The following is a 22,399-nucleotide window of genomic DNA, read 5'->3' on the forward strand; positions in this document are numbered from 1 at the left end:
GAGCAGGGAGCCCAATGCGGGGCTCGATCCCAGGACCCTGGGATCATCACCTGAGCCGAACGCAGATGCTTAACCACTGAGCCACCCAGGGGCCCCTACAATTTCTGTTTTAAAATGTGTTAAATAATACTTAGTTTCATTAGTTTTTTAAAAAATTTTATGAATTCTGGGTGCCTGGGTGGCTCAGTTGGTTAAGCGACTGCCTTCGGCTCAGGTCATGATCCCGGAGTCCCTGGATCGAGTCCCGCATCGGGCTCCCTGCTCGGCAGGGAGTCTGCTTCTCCCTCTGACCCTCCCCCCTCTCATGTGCTCTCTCTCTCATTCTCTCTCTCTCAAATAAATAAATAAAAAATCTTTAAAAAAAAATTTATGAATTCTGAACATGTAAAAAGTAAAATCCAGTATTTTGGTTTTGCAGGAAATTAAAACAGAAACATTAATAATACAATTTTGCCCTAGTATCATAACCACTCTCGGAGAGTGGAATCAAAGAAGTGTGATAGACCATTGAGGACAGTTATAAAAATAAGGGAGATTCTGTAGTTTTCCTTTGTCTTCCTTTGATATCAGCACCAAGTACCAAAAACTGGACTTTATTTCATTAAGTGTTCAGAATTTATAATGCACAAAAAAATTTGAGAAGCTGCTAACTCACATGCCTCCAAGCAAAAACCCTCTTCTATTGTTGCTTCTAATTTGCTTGACCAGAAAACCAGATGAATTAGTTAAGACTCTTTCAGTGCAGACACCCAACTCAACCAGGCTTAAGGAAAGAGTAATTTATTGCCTCCTGTAACTGAAAAGTCCGAGTTTTAGTCATGACTGGTCTCAGAGGCCCAAATGATAACATCAGAGCTGGGTTCTTCCTCTGTCTCTGTCTCTCCATCTCCTTGCTCTGATTTCCTTTGTGTTGGTTTCACTTTCCAGCTGGATTCTCCCCATGATATCCCACATCAGTCTGGCCTTACATCTTTTTTTTTTTTTTAGTAACATTATCCTATAGGATATAGTTCATGTAAAAATAGACAATTTAATGAAGATAAGGGTTGATTCTAATGTTCAACCTTGCTAGAAATCTAAGAATTTTGCGGGGGGCTATGTATGAACAAAGCTATTACTAAAGATAATTCTGTGTGTAAGGAGTTTGGGGGGCTGGACACTCATTCACAGCAGGTGAGGAACACATTTAGACAACCTTTCAGGAAATCGGTAGCAGGATTTTGTTTGTTGTAACAGAAACTAAGCTTAAACTAGTTTAAGTTAAAAAAGGGAATTTTTGGCTTATGCATTGAGAAGTTCAAGGAATGGAAGTGGCTTTATGCAAAGTTGGATCCAGTAGTTCAAATGATTTGTTCTGTCTCTAATTCTGCCTCTGTCCCTTTAATTGCTTGCCACTATGTGGCTGTATTCTCAGACAGGCTCTCTCTACATGGTGAAGAGAGCTGCTACAGACCCAAATTCACATCGTCCTTGCTGCTTACTGTCTGGGTCAAGGGGATGGAGTTCTCTTGCTGACCAGGCCAGGTCACCATGTCAGCTGGAGCCTGGGAGCTGGATCAGCTCCATCTGAGCCACATGTTTGGGGTAGGATTACTATAGAATGGGAAAGGATTCTCCAAAGGCAGGAGAGCTGGGAAGGCAAATATATGTCCATACCAAGGACAACTTGGCAGTATGTACCCAAAGTCTTTAGAATATACACATCTCTGAGCTTAGCAACACCAATTTTGGGACTTAATCCTAAAGAAAGAACCAGAAACAAACTTTTACTCCCGCTGTGCCTGTAGGGATGGGTAGGTTGCAGAGAAGGAGGCCAATCCAGCCTTACATCTTAACAACCTTGCGACCCCATAAACGCTGTAGGCAAAGTTCTAGGTAGGACTCTCAATGGCCCAATTTGGGCCACATTCCCATTTCAGCCTCAGTCAGTCTGGCCAAGGACTGGCCAGATCTTGGCCATGTGCCCATTCTTGGACCTTGTGGGTAATATCAGTCCTACCAAAGCCACAAAACTGAAAGTTAGAGAGACCTGGTTTCCCCCAAAGCAAATCAGGGTGTTTTTGCCTACAGAAGAAAGAATAGACAGTGAACTAGCAAAAACAATAGACATTCACTACCTCAGATAACCAAACCTTTAGAACTGCTTCTAGAATCATGGCAAATTTGCTCTAAGTGAGGATCTAGGAATGTTTCCCAAAAATAAAGTCCATCAACTCTGGTATATAAACTTTGTGACATATATTTTGGTAGTTCCAAGTGGTTTTGCAGAGCCGAGGGCATAGAGATGTTCTTTTACAGAATCATTTTCCTCTGTCAGCTCTTTAAGTGCAAGCATTTTTTAGGGTTTTATTCTCTGAATAATTAAGTTGTCACATAAATGATCTCTGGAGAAGATGAGTTGTGCCATAATCTGACAAGCTGTATTTCTCTCTTTCAGAATTGCACCAGCAAATCATTATGTTTCCAAGAGAACCTTGCAGGATACTTAAGCCACCTGGAGTACAGATAGAACAATTCCTAAGTGTAGAATTTAAGAACTAAAGGGATCTGGGATTGCTTTCCAGAATGCAGCTAATTTTCAAAAAGAAGAGTCAATCAATAAATATCAATGGAACACTTTCATTACTGATTGCTTCCACAGTATTCATATCCCCGTTTTTCCAACGATAGTATCCACATTTTGCTTAAGGCAAGCCATGCTTCCACAGTATTCATATCCCCGTTTTTCCAACGATAGTATCCACATTTTGCTTAAGGCAAGCCATTCATAGCCAAATGGGTATGATAAATCCCACCTCTGGCTTTTGAGGTAGGGTCTAATTGACTTATGGCAATGCTTCCGGTCATGATAATTCATTCAAGGATGGAAATGCCCCAATTCAAGCCAGTTATCTCAATTCTTAGACAAACTATTTGAATGAGTAAGAATTTCTCTTTCTCTCTCCCACCCCCCCTTTAATTGGACATAAATCCACAAGCACATAACCTCAGGAACTATTGGCAGCCATCCTGCATCAGGAAGGGAGAGTTTTCCTGAGAATGAAGCCAGTCTCAAGAAAAACTAAAACAGAAAAACCCGGTCACATTGTTTGAGTTGCTGGTCACATTGAGTTGCTAGATCATGCCATGCCTGAAGCGATATACTTGTTCACTTTTCAGTAATGTGCACCAATAAATTCCTTTTACTTTTTAAAGTTAGTTTGAGTAGAATTCTCTGTTACCTGTTATTCTGACACCAACTCTAACTGCAAAACAATTCTGATGCTAACCACCCAGAGTTAGTGTTAGACTTTGCAGGTTTAAGGGCACAATCCTCAGCAGGACTGCCCTTACTTCAGACATCAGCCACACTTTGGGCACCCCCAGACCACCACACTTTTGACCATTTGGTGAAAATTCAGGGGTTCTCATGACCCCCTCATGTTCAGAAATTCACAAGAATGACTCACAGAACTGAGGAAAGTGCTATACTTACAACTTGTTTTATTTTAAAAATACAAATCAGGGTCAGCCAAATGAAGACACACAGGGTGAGGTCTGAGTGGGTCTTTTTTTTTTTTTAATTTGTTTTTAGAGAGGTGGGGGAGGGGCAGGGGGAGAGGGAGAGAGAGTCTTAAGCAGACTCCTCACTCTGCACAGAGCCCGATGTGGTGCTTGATCTGACAACCCTGAGATCAGGACCTGAGCAGAAACCCAGAGTCAACTGCTTAACCAAAGGCACCACCCAGGCATACCATGGGAGGGTCTTAAACACAGAACTTCCATGCCTCCTCCCTGTAGAGGCCAGACATATCTAACCTTCCTAGCATACCTATGCTCGCTAACCAGGAACTTCTCTGAGTTGCAGTGTCCAGAGATTTTACTGGGATTTCATTACGTAGGCATGATTGTTTGGATAGTTGGCTAAACTCAATCTCCAGCTATGTTAGAGATGTTTCCTCAAGCTCTTCCTCCTTTTCATCCCCTCTGCCTCAGTGGTAGTTCATTCTCTTATCACCCACTTAATTCCCACTCTCATTCTATGCCACATTCCCACAGCTTAGGCCTCACTCTATCAGCTTCCCTGCTTTGATTAAGCCCCAGGGGACTGGCTTATTCTGGAACAGCAGGGGTAGAATTTCTTTGAGCCTATTTAACCTGCAAACTCTGAAGACATTCTTGAAGATCCCCATTATCTGAAACAGTAGATAGTTGAGATACTTAGGTTGTTTCTCATTACTCCTCCTTCTTGTAAAATCTCTTTTTGAGGTTCATGTCATTCATCTACTCATCTTTTCTCCCCTCCCAGTGCAATTATCTTCCAAACTCTTGGCCATTTTCCTCATTCTTTAACAAGCACCTGGCTCACAGCCTTCCTCCCCACCTCAACTTCTGCCATTCTCCTGGGCAATTCTAAGGTCCATATGGCTTCTCAGTTTCATGTTCTCATTATCTCCAATCCAGTGAATTTCTTCTCAACTCCACATCATCCATAATCCTCTTCTCTTTTCATGCCACAATCTCTCCCTAGGCTCTCTTATCAATTCTTATGACTTTACGCACAATCTGTGTGTTCATGACTCTCTTATTTTTCTAGCCCAGTCCTCTCTTCTGAAATCCATACCTTTATCTATATTCAACTGCCTTTCTGGCATATCCCTTTACATGTTTCATATTCAGGCATCTCATACTTATCCTCTCAAAACTTACCTATTTCTCCTTTGACTCTCTGGCAAACCTGCTGCATTTCAGCAAATGATCCCACCAGCTATTCAGTTGTGCAATCTACCTTCTCCATCCCTTCATTTATTCTATCACTAAGTCCCATTTTACCTCTAAGATATATCTTGAATTTGTTTATTTCTCACCATCCCCACTATCAACCCAGCCCAACCCATCATCACCTTTGCCTGGACTACCGCAACAATGTCCATCTGGTCTCTCTGCATTCATTCTTGCATCCTTTCAATCCATTCTTTACATAGCAAGTATCATGACTGGGTTTTTTTTTAAGATTTATTTATTTATTTATTTATTTTGGGGGGCAGGGGGGCAGAGGGAGAGAGAATCTTGAGCAGATTCCTTGCTCAGCACAGAGCCAGATGTGGGGCTCAATCTCAGGACTCTGAGATAACGACCTGAGCCGAAACCAAGAGTCGGCCGCTTAACCGACTGCACCACCCAGGCGCCCTGCATCATGACTTTTTAATTTTTTTATTATTATTTTTTAAAGATTTTATTTATTTATTCATTTGAGACACAGAGATACAGAGAGAGAGAGAGAGCATGAGCAGGGGGAGAGGCAGAGGGAGAAGGAGAAGCAGGTTCCCCACTGAGCCAGGAGGCCGATGCGGGGCTCGATCCCAGAACCCTGGGATCATGAGCTGAGCTGAAGGCAGACACTTAACCGTCTGAGCCATCCAGGTGCCCCTCATGACTTTTGTAAATATAAATTTTATCTTGTCGTTCTACTTAAAACCTTTTAGAAGCTTCCTATTTCTCTTAGGATAATGTTTGAGATGCATGATGTGGTTTTCACAATCTTTCTAACTTGTTCTTTTGCCACAACCCCTCATTCACTGGGCCAGTTGCACTGGCCTTCTCTCTTCTCTGAAGATGCCAAGCTCCCTTATGTCTCAGAGAATTCATACACATAATTCCTTCTCATTTGAACATTCTCCATGCCCTAATCCCACCTCCATATACCTCTTACTGTGTGACAGGATCTATGCCCTGAATAAGGGAACACCTCTCTTCCCTTAAGAAGTTCACAGTTTAATAAGAGACATGCAAAAAAATTCACCACTTTATAATAAATGCAATAAAAGTATGGCCACAGGAAGAAATATTTATCTATCTCTGAGAGTTAGGAGAGGGCACTTAAATAGAAGAACCAACATGCCTCAAAGACAGAGGCAAGGACATGAGCAGATACAAGAAGTTTGGTACTATTGGAGAGTTATGGCAAGAAGGTGGCAGGAGGCACCTTGGGTGCTGTGTTAAGGGGCTTGAAGTTTATCCAAAATGCAAAGAGGGTGTCCCCTACAAAGAGTTTTATGGAGAGGCATGAATAGTGTTATCAAATTGGTAGTAGTTTGAGAAAAAGGCCTGGATAAAAGAAGGTGAAGGCAAAATGTCAAATAGGAGAATACTATAATAGTCCCAGCAACTGATGATGGCAACTGAATAAAGGCAAAGGTAGTGGGAATAGAGAGAAGGTGGGTTGAAGATGCATTTAAGAGGTAGAATTGATAGGACTTGGTGACTGAACAAAACAGGTAAATTCCTTATCCTTATGGAGCTTGCATTCTAGAATGGAAGGCAGATAATATGTCCAATAAACAAATGCATACATGATATGATACCTTGTAGTATTATGGCCTGTGAAAGAAAATAGAGCAGAGTAAAATCACAGCTAGTGAAGGAGAGAGTTATATAGATAGAGTGGTCCCTATGAGGAGGTGACATTTGAACAGAAAAGAAATGAGCCATGTGAATATATTTGAAGAAAGACTATTTCAAGTAGAGGGAACTACAGGTGCAAATGTCCAGAGAAGGGATATCCATTCAGATAATGGAAAGAACTTTGGGTTTTTTTGGTTTGTTTTTTTTTAAGAGTTGTTTGTTTATGAGAGAGAGAGAGAGCAAGCACAAGTGTGTGGAGGGGCAGAGGGAGAAGCACACTCCCCACTGAGCAGGGAGCCTGATGTGGGGCTTGATCCCAGGACCTGAGATTATGACCTGAGCTGAAGGTAGATGCTTAACTGACTGAGCCACCCAGGCGCCCTGGAATTTATTTTAGTGTAATGAAAATCACTGGAAGGTTCTGAACAGGGAAGTGGCATATTCCAACTTACACTGTAAAAGGATTACTCCCAATACACTATAGTGAGGGAAGTGTGGAAGCTGGGTAGCCAGTTAGGAGGAAAGGATCTAGGTAAAAGATGATGGTGGTTTGGGCTATAGTAGAAGTGATCAAGGTGGTGAGAACTAGTCAGAACTGGGATATGTTTAGAAGGCTAGCTGATGTAATGTGTTGATGGGTTGAATGAGGGTAGAGAGGAGTCAACAATGATCCCAACATTTCAGGCTTGAGCAACAGACTGAATCATAGAACCATTTACTGAGATGGAGAAAATTGAAGGGACTTAGGTTTGATAAATGCAAGAATTGTTTTAGACATGTTTAGGTTGGAATGCTGTTAGATGTTCAAGTAGAGTAGATAGTAGAGATAGGAGTCTGGAATTGAGGGGAAAGGTTGAGCCTGTAGATATAATTTTTGGAATCATTTAACATGACATTTCAGATGATAGAATTGGTTAAGATTTTCTAAGATGAATGTAAGCGAAAACTGAGTAGAAGTCGAAGGATGGAACTAGAATACTCCAGTACTTAAAGGTTGAGAAGAGAAAGACAATCCAACAAAGAAACTAAGAAGGAGTGGCTAGTGAGATGAGAAGAAAATCAGTAGAGGATGGAAGCCAGGTAAAGATAGTTGTTCAAGAAAGAGGAAATGATCACTGGCCAAGCTGCTCTTGGGTCAAGTAAGTTGAGAATTAGATTTGGCAGTATGAAGGTTATTGGTGACCTTGATAAGAGAAGTCTCAGAAGAGTAGTAGGGATAAAAGACTCATAAGAGATTTTATGTATCATAAAGGTTAAGATACAGTGGAAAGAAAGAAAGTGAGAAGTATCACCATATAAAGGGAACAGAGAAGTAGTGCAGTAGCTGGACAGACATGCTGTCAAGGGAGAGGCTTTTTGTTGTTGTTGTTTAAGAAGGGAGGGAAGATTGGTGATGCAGGAGAGGGTAAAATAAGTGTGGAGGCAAAGTCCTTGAGTAGGTGAGTTCTCTAGACACTTGAATATTTAGGCCTACAGCTCAAGAAAGATGTGGAGACTAGAGATGCAAATTTTTGAAATGATTAACATATACAGAAGGGACAAACGTGGGAATGAATAAGTTGTTTGCGGAGAGTGAAAAACAGAAGCCAAAGACAGAACCCTGAGGTATCAAAAAATTTAAGGGAACAAGGGGAGGAGATCCAATAAGGAATACTGAGAAGGAATGTCCTCTATTTGCCAGCTATTTTTATGCCCATAGCACATGGCACATTGTTTTATCTCTAATGCCTGGAAAGCCTTCCCTTCCCTGGATTCATACCTGTCTCTCATAGTACTTTATGCAAATCTTTATTAGCACTTATTTCACTGCATTTACATGTATTATATGTAGTCTTCTTCCATCAGCCTGAAGGTCCCCTCTGCCAAAAACTTTATTCATCTTTTTATCTACAACTCTTAACATAATGCATAGTAGGTGCTAAATAAATGATGCATGGAGCAGGGGGAAGTTAATCCACAAATAGAATGTGTAATATATATAAGCATTAGAAAGTGTCGATATGCATTTTATGACTTTCTAAAAGAAATATATGTTGGAAAGAACTCACCAGTGAAGCCATCTGGAGTTTTCTTTGTAGAAAGATTTTAAATTATGCATTCACTTTCTTTAAAATATAAAATATAGAATTTTCTATTTATTATTATTTTAGTAAGTTTTGTTTCTCAAAATTTTCCATTTCATCTAGATTGTCAAATGTATTGGTAAAAAGTTTCTTATAATATCCTCACATTTTTATTGTCTATGGGACCTGTACTAATGTCCCCTTTTTTATTGCTGATATTGGTAATGTGTTTTCTTGTATTCTTCCTTGATTGGTCTTGCTAGGAGTTGATTAATCTTTTTAGTCCTTTTGAAGTTTAATAAGTTTTGGCTTTGTTGACTCTTTGTTGGTTAATGAGTGTTGGCTTTTGTACATCTGCTTTTTATTTCATTGATTTATGATTTTATCTTTATTTCCTTTCATTTATTTCCTTTTTAAACTTTCTTTGCATAAATTTGCTGTTTCTTTCTCTACATTTCCCTGTGAGCTCTAAATCCTATGGGTAGTTCTCTAGCAAGAGTAGTGCATTAGTGGAATCCCAAGTCTCAAAGGAATGAGCCTGATTTATTAGCCCATGATGCTCAGTCATTAGCTAAGAATGGGTTGTGAGAATGGCCTCAGTTGTGAACATATTGGTGGATCCAGGTCAGTAGTTGAGACTACCAATTAACTATGTTCTGCACGGAAGGGAATCCAGTGGCCCATTTTCAGAACCACCAGAATTCAACTCCTTTGCCCCACAGATCTATTTCTTCATTCAGGGGGTGCCTTGGTGGCTCAGTCGGGTAAGTGACCGACTCTTGATTTCAGTTCAGGTCATGATTTCGGGGTCCTAGGATCGAGCTGTATGTAGGGCTCTGTTCTCCACATTCAGTGGGAAGTCTGCTTGAGGATTTCTCTCCGTCTCTCTCTCCCCCTGCCCCTTCTCCCACTTGCACTCTCTCAAATAAATAAATCTTTTTAAAAAATCATTATTTCTTGGGGCGCCTGGGTGGCTCGGTTGGTTAAGCATCTGCCTTTGGCTCAGGTCATGATCCCAGGGTCCTGGGATCGAGTCCCGCATCCAGCTCTCTGCTCAGTGGGGAGCCTGCTTCTCCCTCTCCCCTTGCTGCTGCTCCCCCTGCTTGTGCTCTGTCTCTCTGTCAAATGGATAAATAAAATCTTTGGAAAAAAATCATTATTTCTTCATTCAGGTTTGGGGAGAAGCTCTTCTATGGTTCCCACATGGCCTTTCTTCCTGAAGGAAAACATAGAAAAGGAAGGTTAGTGGGATGGACTACAGCAATTGATCTAGATGACATAACTGATACTCATCCTCTCCCTTTTCCACTTCCACTCTAAATTTCTCTCACACTCAGTTATCATCTTAGCAGGTCTTGGTGGCTTTTGTGGTGACATAATCCAAAGCTTTATTCCTGGTCTGAGCTTTTGGTAACCATTCTCTTCTCAGGTCAGGGATGCTACATATGTTCACAGTTACAGTGGGGCAAGGGAATATCAGATGTCCAAAGGGACCATATGAATTCTGTAAAGAGCAGTGCTACCTTTTCTTACTGATCAGGGTCAATTATCATTGTCATGACTGTTAACTCCTCTCTTTGCCTACAGGTCTCAGGAATAATGAGTTCAAAGTGCAGCAGTCCGGGCACCTGGGTGGCTCAGTCGTTAAAAATCTGCCTTCGGCTCAGGTTGTGATTCCAGGGTCCTGGGATGGAGCCCCGCATCGGGCTCCCTGCTTGGCAGGGAGCCTGCTTCTCCCTCTCCCACTCCCCCTGTTTGAGTTCCCTCTCTCGCTGTCTCTCTCTGTCAAATAAATAAATAAAATTTTTTTTAATTTAAAGATTTTATTTATTTATTTGACAGAGAGAGATATAGTGAGAGAAGGAACACAAGCAAGGGGAGTGGGACAGGGGGAAGCAGGCTTCCTGCTGAGCAGGGAGCCCAATGTGGGGCTCGATCCCAGGACCCTGGGATTATGACCTGAACCGAAGGCAGACACTAAACGACTGAGCCACCCAGGCGCCCAATAAATAAAATCTTAAAAAAAAAAAAGTGCAGCAGTCATAGCTTGTAGTTCAAAGGGACCCTTGTTGTGTCCCTTAATAGAAGTACAGTCTCTTCGAAGACCAGTACTTCCAGCCCTATAGATCCCAGATTTGTGGGTATGGGAAGCACAAAATCCTCTAGTGGGTCATTGGTAATAAAAGTAAATGGGGCTATTCCTGCATCTATTCCTTGATTAGTGGGCCTAAGTATTTTTCCTACTGGGGTCATAAAGACCTTTGATTTAATGTGTATGACACATCCTGAATGATAGCACCCAATTTTTTCAGAATATTTCCCTTGAGTGGCACTTCACCTGTGCCTTTAGAAAGTCATTCCAGCCCTCTGTGAGGTCAGCTTTTTCTGGATGGTATGGTATAACCAGTGGATCCCACGGATATGGGTCCATTCCCACCCCTCTTTTACCATAAAGCAGGGGCCCTGGTTGGATGCTATGTTACATAGGATTCTATGTCTGTAGATTAGGCAGTCCATAAGCCCCAATATAGTAATGTTGGCTAAGGATCTGTGGGTGGAAAGGAAAACCCATACCCAGAATAGCTATCTATATGTGTAAGAATGAATCACTGGCTCTTCCAAGATGGAAGGGACCCAATGTAGTCAACCTGTCACCAACTAGCCAGTTGGTCTCCTTGAGTAATGGGGCCATATTAGGGGATCAGCATTGGTCTCTGTTGCTCACAGATTGGACATTAAGACATCAATAGCTGTATCAGCCTTGGAAATTAGGAGTCCATGCTTTGGGGACCTGTACATAGTCTCCATCCCTGCCACTATGGCCACTCCATTTATGTGCCTGTATTAGTTTCCTAGGGCTGCCTTTAACAAAGTAAGGTGATTTAAACAACAGATACTTACTGCCTTACAGTTCTGGAAGCTAGAAGTCTGAGTTCAAGGTGTCAGCAAGCTTGGTTCCTCTTGAGGGCTGTGAAATAAATTTCTGTCCCATGCTCTCCCCTAGCTTCTGGTGGTTTGCTGGCAATCGTTGGCATTCTTTGACTTCTGCTACATCACCCTGATCTCTGTTTTATCTGCACATGGCATTCTTTCTGTGTATCTCTGTCTTCACATGGCTGTCTGCTTATAAGAACATACTTGAATTAGGGGACCACACTACTCCAGTATGATGTCATCTTAACTTATTACATCTGCAAAAACCCTATTTCCAAATAAGGCCACATTTTAAGGTACTGGGGATTAGAACTTCAACATGAGAATTTGAAAGGGGTATAAAACATAACCCATAACAGTGCCTATAACACAATCATGCTGGTTCCAAGGTGGCCAATGATTAAGGCTGGTAATGACAACTGGATGAGTCATTTTGTCTACTTGATTGCTTAGTGCCTCTTCCCTGGTGGATGCAAGATGTGATACAAAAATCTTCACACTTCATGCTCACTCCTGTATATTCATCCACATGACTCTATCCCAGATCTCCTTGTCTTTGATCTTCTAGTCCTTTTCCTTCCAGGTCCTCTACTAGTTTCCCTACCAGGCCATTGACACCTGCCCAAGAACCTATATATATTCTTACTTCAGTCTGCTTCTCTTTTTTTTTTTTTTTAGATTCTATTTATTTATCTGACAGAGAGAGGGACATAGCGAGAGAGGGAATACAAGCAGGGGGAGTGGGAGATGGAGAAGCAGGCTCCCTGCCGAGTGGGGAGCCCGATGCGGGGCTCGATCCCAGGACCCCGGGATCATGACCTGAGCCGAAGGCAGACGCCCAACAACTGAGCCACCCAGGCACCCCTCTGCTTCTCATTATACACAAAGCAGATGATCAGGGATGATCCTTGTAACTCTACCAACTGGGAAGATTTTCCCTCTTTGCTGTTTTTCAAAGACTCTCAAGAATGTGACTATAATGCAGCCACTATCTAATTTTGGTTTGCACCCACATACTAAGCTGACTCATCCATAAACCAAACTTAGGCTTCACCCTTCTTCCTTCAGCTGGTCATGGTATTGGTGCTGCTGTAGTGGGTTACATGGGGATCTGGGCTACCTGATCATGCAGCTTACAAGTGCCCCAGTTGTGCTTGATCTCCATCCCATATGTACCATTTTCATCTTACAACAGATGCTGCTGGGTCCATCTGAACCAACAGAATCCAGTCCATAACAAGTGGTTCTCGACACATGGTTACTTGGTATACTGTGGCTAAGGGTTCTGTCTTGACCAAGGCTCAGTATCTGGTTCTCACTAGTAGCTGGTTCTTAAAATGTGTCCAATTCTCTTTTGAAGACGGCATGACCTTGCTCCAGAGTCCTAGGGACTGCACTGTGATTTTTCCACTAGGGCTTACCATAAGCTCTGTCTTAGTCAGCTTGGGCTGCCATAACAAAATACCATAGACTGGGTGGCTGAAACAACAAAAATTTATTTTCTCACAGTTCTGGAGGCCAGAGGTCTGAGATCAGGATGCCAGCATGATCAGGATCTGGTGAAAGCTCTCTTCCTGATTTGTAGACAGATATACCTTCTCACAGATACACCTTCTCCTTATAGGGCAGAGAGAGAGAGCTCTCTGTTGCCTCTTTATCATCACATTAGGGGTTAGGGCTTCAACATATGAATGGGGGGGCATTCAGTCCATAACATTCCACCCATGGCCCCCTAAAATTCTTGTCATTATTGCATGCAAAATACATTCATTCCATCCCCAAAGCCCCAAAGCTCTTAATTCATTCCAGCATCAACTCAAGTCTCGTCTGAATATCATCTAAATCAGATATAGTGAGACTGGAGCTTTGATTCATCCTGAGGCAGCTATGAATCTGTGAAATCAGACAAGTTATGTGCTTTCAAAATACAATCGTGGGACAGGCATATGATAGACATTCTCATTCCAAAAGGGAGAAGGAAAGGGTGATGATCCCAAGCAAATTAAAAATTTAGCAAGACAAAAATTCCATTAGATTTTAAGGCTTGAAAATAATCCTCCCTGGTGCAATGCTCTGCCCTCCAAGCACAGTAGGTGGCAGCATCATCCCCAAGGTTCTGCTGGGGAGTCCCACTCCCAAGGCTGTTGAAACTGAGGCAGTGGCCCTGATGATCTCCCAATCATTTCCAGGGTTATTTTTTTTTTTTAAGATTTTATTTATTTATTTGACACAGAGAGAGAAAGCACAAATAGGCAGAGAGGCAGGCAGAGAGAGAGGGAGAAGCAGGCTCTCCACTGAGCAGGGAGCCGGACGTGGGGCTCGATCCCAGGACCCAGGGATCATGACCTGAGCTGAAGGCAGTCCTTAACCGACTGAGCCACCCAGGCGCCCCTCACTTCCAGGGTCATTTTTCCCTCTTCTTGCATGTTCGCAGCCGAATAGCTCTATCATTCTGTCCTGTCAAATTCAGTAAGTCCAACAGCCTTCCTTCATTTGGTCCCATCTCCATCCCCTTCAGTTCAAATTGGCTGTGTTTCTGCTCCTATAATGCCATAAACTCTATCAATGATAATCTAGTTGTGCCATTGGTGTTCTCTTTAGAACATGCTTTCTCATTTTTTTGCAATATGGATAAGCTGAGAATTTTCTAAATCATCAAGTTCTGGTTCCTTTTTGCTTAACAATTCCTTCTTCAACTCATCTCTCTCCTTTTGCGTTTTACTATAAGCAATCAGGAGGAACCAAGCCCCTCCTTCAACACTTTGCTTAGAAATCTCCTCAGCTAAATATTCAGTTTTATCGCTCACAAATTCTACCTTCCACAAAACACTAGAAGACAGTACAGCCAAGTTTTTTTGCCACTTTATAACAAGGTTCACCTTTCCGTCAGTTTCTTATTTCTACCTGATATCTCACCAGAATTGCCCTTAATGTCCATATTTCTAGCATGTACTTTAAAACTCTTCCAACTCCACCCATTATCGAGTTCTAAAGCTGCTTCCATATTTTGAGTTATTTGTTTCAGCTGCATTCCACTGTGGGTGTTAAGATCTGTATTAGCCAGGGATCTCCAGAGAAACAGAACCATTATAGTTATACAGATGTAGGTGTAAGTATAGATTATATAGCTATAGCTATTGATTTATTATAAAGAATTGACTCACATGATTATGGAAGCCGAGAAGTCCCAAGATCTGCAGTAATCAAGCTGGAGACCCAGGAGAGCTGATGTGTAGTTCCAGTCTGAATCCAAAGGCCTGAGAACCAGGAGGGCCAGTGAGGGCCAATGACATAAGTTCCAGTCTGAAAGTTGGCAGGTTCAAGATCCAAGAAGAGCTGATGTTTCAGTCCGAGCCTGAAGGCTGGGAAAGACCAGCATCCTAGCTATACAATCAAGCAGGAATTCCCTTTTACTCAGTCTTTTTGTTCTATTCACGTCTTCAATTGATTGAATGAGGCCCACTGACATTAGGGATGGCAATCTGCTTTATTCACTCCATCAATCCGCTTTACTCATTCCATCAATCCAATGTTTATCTGATTCAGAAACACACCCACAAACATACCCAGAATAATGTTTGACCAAATACCTGGGTATCCCATGGCCCCATCAAGTTGACATAAAATTAACCATCACAAGCTCCAAACTGCTTCTTTTCTTACCCTAACACCTCCAGGATTTTCCTGAAATATATGGCCAAAGTGGCAGAGATGCTTGTACTGTAACCTGCACTTTACCTGGTCTGGGTCCCAAAGCTGGAAATCTTCAATGTCACCTGGTAAATGGGCTGGAGCAGTATTCCTAAGTGTGCTATGTGTTGCTCCAGAACATAGAGAGACATACCAAGCCCTGTGCATTCTTCTTTGTGGTAGGGGATGCAAGATGTAACAATCTGTCTTTGACTTTGGAAGGCTATACTGATACACATGTGGCCAGCTGACCCTTAAAAACTTCACGAAAGTGGCAAGTCCTTGAATCTTTAGAGCATTTTTCTTCTACTCTCTGGAGCATGGTCTTACCAATGCCTCCAGCATACTAGCCACCCCTTGCTTGTGCCATCTGAGCAGCATAAAATCGTTGATGCAGTGGGCCAAAGTGATATTCTGAGATGTTTAGGAGATTCAGATTTCTTTGGGCTTTATTATGACAGAAGGCAGAGTTAACCAATCTTGAGACAAAACTAAGTGAACAGTTATCTGTCCCACATGTATGTGAATCATTTCTGATGCTCTCTCCTAATCAGAATGGAAAATAATTCATTGAACAAATCACTGGCCACTCATCTTGTCCTGATGCCTTATTAATCTGCTCCAGCAATAAGACCATATCAAGCACAGCATGTGCAATTGGGGCTGTTACTTGCTGAAGCCTATGGTAGTCTACAGTCATTCTCTGGAATCCACCTAGTTTATGCAGGGGCCAGACAGGCTAATTAAATGGAGATATGATAGGCACCATCTTTCTTTTTTTAAAATATTTTATTTATTTGAGAGAGAGCACAAGCGGGGTGGGGGGTGGTTGGGGAGGGAGAAGCAGGCTCCCTGACAAGCAGGGAACCCAACACGGGACTTGATCCCAGGACCCCGGGATCATGACCTGAGGTGAAGGCAGACGCTCAACTGACTGAGCCACCCAGGCGCCCCAATAGGGACCATCTTTCATTTCCCCACATTCTTTAGGTCTTTAATGGTAGCACTAATTTTCACCAGGCCCCCCAGTATGTGATATTTTTGTTTGTTTTTTAATTTACTATGTTGGCCAGGGTGGAAGGTCATTTTCAGATGTTTCCACTTGGCTTTCCCCACCGATAGCTCTCACTTCACACAGGTCAAGGATTTAACGTTGGTATTACCGCAGCTGCTAAGTGTATGAATTCCAATTACATACTCAGGAACTGGAGAAATGACCACTGGGTGGGTCCACAGACACAATGGACCTACTGTAAACTAGGCTTTTACAGTTTACAGTTATGCCTTATTACCTGGTCCCCATTTGCCTCCATTCTAACAAGAAGCCATGACAATGCTTTGGGTCTCAGGATATTTGATGTCAACTCAGACCCTGAGTCCAATAGTTCTCACTTTTTCTGGTTACTCCTCTTCCCCACTGTGTAATCACTGAAGTAAATGGCCATAGGTATCTTTGGGAAAGGACCAGGGAATCATTACATTTATACTTGCTGCACTGAAGCACGATCTGCCACCTCTAAGTCAATGAGTTTCAGATCTGAAAAATGGCTCAGATTGGGACACTGAACAAGGGATAATGACTTTTTGGGTGAAATCAACCTCAGTATCCTGCTCCTCTGTTTTGGCTTTTTCTTGGGGTTATAGATGTTAATAGGTTTCCCATCTATTTCACCCCTACAGATGCCAACCTCTACATCCATCTCCACAACTCCCTGTAAGCCCCTTTGGCTGCCACTCATCAGATGTTATTGGTCTTTATAATTGTAGCCTCCTGGCTTCTAGTGACCAAGTGCCACCATTTGGCTCTGCTACTTGGGGAAGGGGAATTTTATTCCCATAGTTATTAATGAACCCTAACTCTATGACTACTATTATTAGCTCAGGACTGTAGAGAACTTCTTGATGTTGCTGCCCCTTACTAGAGGATTTCTAATGGCCTTCTGGTGTATCTCCTGGGCTCTCCCATGAAACATAATCCTCTGATGGGTCTTCTGGCCTCACACATATCCATTCCAGCATGCCTATTTCCCCCAGTCTTTTAATTCATTCTACCATATATGCCCTGGCAACCCTAACGTTTCTACTTTGCTCAGCATTGGCCATCACTTTCTCTAGGTTTAAGAGCAACCCCCCCAACGGTGAGTTGTTTTATCCCCAAGAGTCCTTGCCAGTGTGTTAAATCCTGACTCAAGAAAGTGTTCCTAAGTCAATAAATTCTTGATTATCTAATCTAATATTCCAGCCCCCATGATCAAGCAACCTCAAAACTCAATTGCAGGGTACTCCCCTGACTTCTTTGTGTATGCTAGCTAATTCTTACAGCTTCTTTGTATATGATCTCTTTCCTCCTTTATCAGGTCAGGCATGTTTTCAGCTGGGTTATGCTAGGAGTTGACTCTAGTTATTAGCATGGCAGCCAGGGGAGGAGTGGCTCTGCAGTGTCTTTCAGCACGGGAGAAATACTAGTTCTTAGTATGAAGAGGTAGACCATCTCTGCAAGCTTTGAAAGTCCATGAGGGTCTGCAGAGCTAACCTCCTTACAGTTGTGCATCCAGATGTCCCATCCCTTGTTTCAGGGTTTCAGGTTTCCTCAACCAGGGCCCTAACCTGCTTTGGCCACACATTTTAATGTCTCTGGGGCTGTGTGCCGCTAACTACCATGTCCTAAGTCTGTGGCATAGCTGTTGCATTGCAGGAGATAAAATCCTCTTTGTAAGTTACAAAAGAGGTCCTCTGTCTCTCATACTTGGCCATTAACCAAGGGAGACCTTTGCTTTTTCCTTATCCCTCCTGAGTGTTAATACAACTTAGCAGTAACCAGCCAATTCCACTGTCCTTGTAGGCATTGCCCACCCCCACGCCCATATATTTCAAATGCCGGAAATTGTATTCTTCTTTCTCCTCCATTGGGATGCTTTCCCAGGTCACTGCTGATGAAATCTTTAGCAGCTGGATCACCACCTTGTGCTGGGACTACCCATGCCCCTATACTACTCAGGATAATACTGTCTTTGCCCACCAGGTAGTGAGTGAGCTGGTCCTGAAACCTCATTTTATTATCTAGCTTTTGTTTTTGTTTTTTGACCTCTCCTGGTACCACTTGTGTTAGCTTGGATCCTCTGAGCAGTTGCCAAAGTGGGATTTGGCAGGTATATTAGCTAGGGCTGCCATAACAAAGTATCATGGACTGGGTGGCTTAAACAACAGAAATTTCTTTACAGTTCTGGAGCCAAGAAGTCCAAGACCACAAGGTGAACAGGTTTGGTTTCTTCTGAGGCTTCTCCCTTGGCTTGCAGACGGCCATCTTCTTGCTGTGTCCTCACATAGCCTTCCTCTGCACCACGCCCCCAGAGTCTCTCTGAGTCCAATTTCCTCTTCTTATAAGGACACCAGTCAGATTGGACTAGGGTTCATCCTAACAGCTTCATTTTAACTTAATTTTAACTGTATTTGGACCTACGTCCAAATACAACCACATTCTGAGTTATTGGGTGTTTAGGGCTTCAACATATGAATCTTGGGGAGAACACAAGTCAGCCCATGACAACAGGCAGAAGATTTCTTAGGGGAAATGTCTGAAAGATAAAAGGGAGGGAGCAGGAGAACGTAGGAGATTGTGTAAACCCTGATACAGAACTGACACCTATGAAGGCAAGGGAAAAGAAAGGACTGAGTAGGCAGTGTCTCAGACTGCAGCACAGTTCTAAGAGTTTCAGCTAGTTTCAGTTTCAGCTCAATGCTGCCCATTGGAGGAGTCCCATATATTCCAACAATGACACTGCATTAGTATTCCTGCCATGCTCAGTAGTTGGCCAGGACTGGCCAATTATTATTTCTTAAGGGGCCTGCAAGAATCAAAACTTGTTAAACCTCTTAATATCCTTGGTGAAAAATTTTTGCTTATTTTAAAATATTCTTACAAAATGACTGAAGTAAAAAAAAAAAATCATAAGGTGAAGCAGCCAAATCTAAAATGTCTCTTTATGTAAATAACAAATTGTAGCTACTAGAGATAAAAGTAGATAGATGGATTTGGGGAACATGATATCTAGGAAGAGCAAAGGGACCTCGATTACAGATTGATTTGAAATCACTTACAAAATTCTCCACATACGTATATTTTCTGTCATTCACCCAGGAATGTCTGACACACAGTAATAATACAGGATATTTACTAACAAATCTGAGTATTTTCAATACTTGTTGGGTTATTAACTTTACCAAACTATTTCATTTACTTGCAGTGGAATGACAAGGCTTCTAATCTATAGATACTTAATTGTAATATAGTTAAGACCTCTGTGTTTCATCTCTTAAAATGATTACAGCAGCTTTTAATTAGGGGGTCATTTTTGTACGTGCAAAAAAGTACCAAAATATCTGAGAGCTCTCATTCTGTGGGTGAATACATAACTTTCATTAATGTCCAAGTGATTTGCATTTCTCTGGGAAGAAACAGTCCTTCTCATCTCTCAGTATGTCACCTAAAAGAGTTGTGACCAACAAACTCTTGTCAAGTTTATAAAAAAAAAAACCCAAACCAACCAACCAATCAAACTCCACAAAGGAAATTAAGAAAAAAAAAGAAAAATTAGTGTTAAATTAAATTTTAAAGAGTGGCAATTTGAAATACTGAATTTTCTATGTAATTCTCCAAGTGACACATATATTAACCTCTATATAACTAGTATGTTTATAGCAATCAATCAATAATTGTCTATTTACTCAACAATCTAGAGCATCTACTATATGCGAGGTATTAGGCTGAGTAAGACACAGTACTGGTACTCAAAGAACTCACATTTCAATTAGTTTCCTTTTAAAAAAAAGTATTTTTATTGTGGTAAAATATATGTAAAATTTACCATTTTTAACTGTATAGTTCAGTGGCATCAAGTACATTCACACTATTGTACAATCATCATACACAATCCATCCCCAGAAATTTTTCATCATCCCGCACTGAAATTCTGTACCTATTAAACAATAATTCCTCAGCCCCTTCTTCCCCTGCCCCAGGCAACCACTAGTCTACTTTGTGTGTCTAGGAATTTTACTATTCTAGGTACCTTATATAAGTACAATAACACAATATTTGTCCTTTCATGTTTGGCTTATTTCACTTAGCATAATGTCTTCAATCTCCATCCTAGTTGTAGTATGTATCAAAATTTCATTCCTTTTTAAGGCTAAAGTAATACCTGTTCTATGTATATAGTACATTTGGTTTATTCTCAATTACTTTAAAGTAGCTAATCTCTCATTTTATTTCTTTCAAAGAGATACCATGAGGCTTTTAAAATTACTTTAAGCTAGTGTCTGTAGCCTCCCAGTAGCTCCCCAGATGCCAGTTCCCTCCTTTTGCTGCCACCACTCAAAGTACAAGGTGCTCTCTTTTATGGTTAGTTTTTGAAACAATTCCTGACCCCTTTTGTATTTCTCTTTATAAGTCATGGGGACAGTTATACACACTTCCAGGTGTCTTTTTAAAAAAGTAACATTTTCTAATTTATGTATAGTTAGAAACATTTACAAATTAGGCAATTTCAGGTACATAAAGAATTCAGTTTGGGGATCAGTTCTTACTGGTTTCTTCATTTGGATAGTATTATCTCCAGTCCACCCGGGACTATTCTGCCACAGTTCATTTTGCTCCAAGACCAATGTGCCAAGCTCCCCAATATGTTTTAGATACCTTTCTCGGTTTCTGAATGTAGCTCATTTTCTCATGTTTTATTACATTCATTTCTTTTTTGTCTTCTGTGGCTCCTTTATCATTTTTCTCAGAGGGACACTTGGTTCAACTTTTTAATGAAACATTTATTGAATTGATCAGAGGCAAGAAACTATATAACAGGTGCTGGATTTTTAATGCCATGAGGACCCATTTTCTTGGGAGAAAGTAAGATTTCCCTTATTAGCCACCATCAGCTACTGGCTCCCCTTCATTTATGGTATATGGGGCACAAACACACTTACCCAGAGGAGATTCCACATTCCAGTTATTTTGTGAAACATTCACTGCCATACCTGATATTAGTAGGGGCTGCAGAGCACCTTGCATCCCTGAGTGTTCAGGAAATACTATTATGCTCAAGTACCTATATGGGTTTATATGTAATACCTATGTAGGTATATAGTTACTATATATTAATTTCAAAATAACCTTGAAAGAGCAGGCACAGTGAATTTAACTGGCATTTTTCAATAGAAAGACCACATTAGTTGGCCGGAAGGATGCAAGGTTCTTTTCTCAGAAATCTAACAGATTCCTGAGGATTGCTACTTGGAACTTCTCGTTTTTATTAGTGTCAAACATCTGGTTGGCTAGGAACCACAAAATGATATTCCTACCGAATTTATGAAGGTAGGAAATAAATGATGGTAAAAACAGATTTCAATTTCCGAAAGACGTATTTCTACATTCCCTCCACGACTGAAATGCAAGGTCCTAACCTAGGACCATATATGAACTTTTCTTGAGATATACGAGGCCTGGAGAAGTTAAGACTTGACCAGTGGTATCATACTGATTGGAATGAAACCCTGGCATTTCCCTTTCAGTCATACACTGCCTATCAATGGCTTCTTAACTAGCTATCTTTCTTGAACAAATAATTCATTTCACAGCCTTTCCTGAAGCTGTGAAGTTGTTCTCCTACCTTAGGGAAGGGAAGCAGGGAGCACGAAGCACAAAAAGGCGGCACCGTCAGCTAAATTCTCCATGAATGACAGAAAAAGCAGTGAGCCATACGAATCCCAGATCCAAGGCTCGGCGTTAGCGGATCTAAAACCTGTACTGGGGAGGGCGGGGGGAGGGCAAGGAGTGGAAGGAAGTGCAGGTAAAATTACCCTGACCAGGCGGCAACTTGGAGACTTTTTCCCGCTGACTCAAACCCACCAACTCCTCTCAAACGAACCACGCGGTAGGGTGGGCAGAAGCGAATGGACTCGCCCACAGCGCCCGCTCACACCCACGGTAGCGCCCCCCATCACCGCCCACGGCGAGTCCTGGAGCGCACCACACAGCTCCCGGGAGAGACCGCACCAGATCCGGAAGAGCCGGGAATCCGCGAAAGGCTGGGCGGGTGCACGGCGAGGAGAAAAATGGGACCAACGTACTCCGGCGCGGATTACTGGAGCCTATCAAACCAGAGTTCAGACAGCTCAACTCTCCGTACAAGGTCTCCCGATTGCCAATCTTAGGGGGGGTTCATACCTCGTCTAAAAGAACTCTCCCCACGCACCTTCGGCTCCGAGCGCACTAGCAACCACCCGCGATTTAAGCAGAACGACGGCCCTCGTCCCGCCCTCCCTGAAACCAACCC

The 22,399-nt window shown here is 42.0% G+C and overlaps 1 long non-coding RNA gene across 1 annotated transcript; it reads right to left on the reverse strand.

Moving 5' to 3' along the window:
- Positions 1-387: 387 nt before the first annotated feature.
- Positions 388-22,373, reverse strand: LOC123859295 (uncharacterized). The gene is made up of 4 exons (XR_006794409.3): positions 21,734-22,373; positions 14,546-14,918; positions 11,349-11,567; positions 388-9,663 (listed from the first exon to the last, which is right to left on the reverse strand). It is a non-coding gene; the product is annotated as an uncharacterized LOC123859295 (long non-coding RNA).
- Positions 22,374-22,399: the final 26 nt, after the last annotated feature.

This window comes from Mirounga angustirostris, unplaced genomic scaffold, assembly GCF_029215605.1.
Source record: "Mirounga angustirostris isolate CCGP_5_RB_7025 unplaced genomic scaffold, mMirAng1.0.hap1 SCAF_4, whole genome shotgun sequence".
NCBI lineage: Eukaryota > Metazoa > Chordata > Mammalia > Carnivora > Phocidae > Mirounga > Mirounga angustirostris.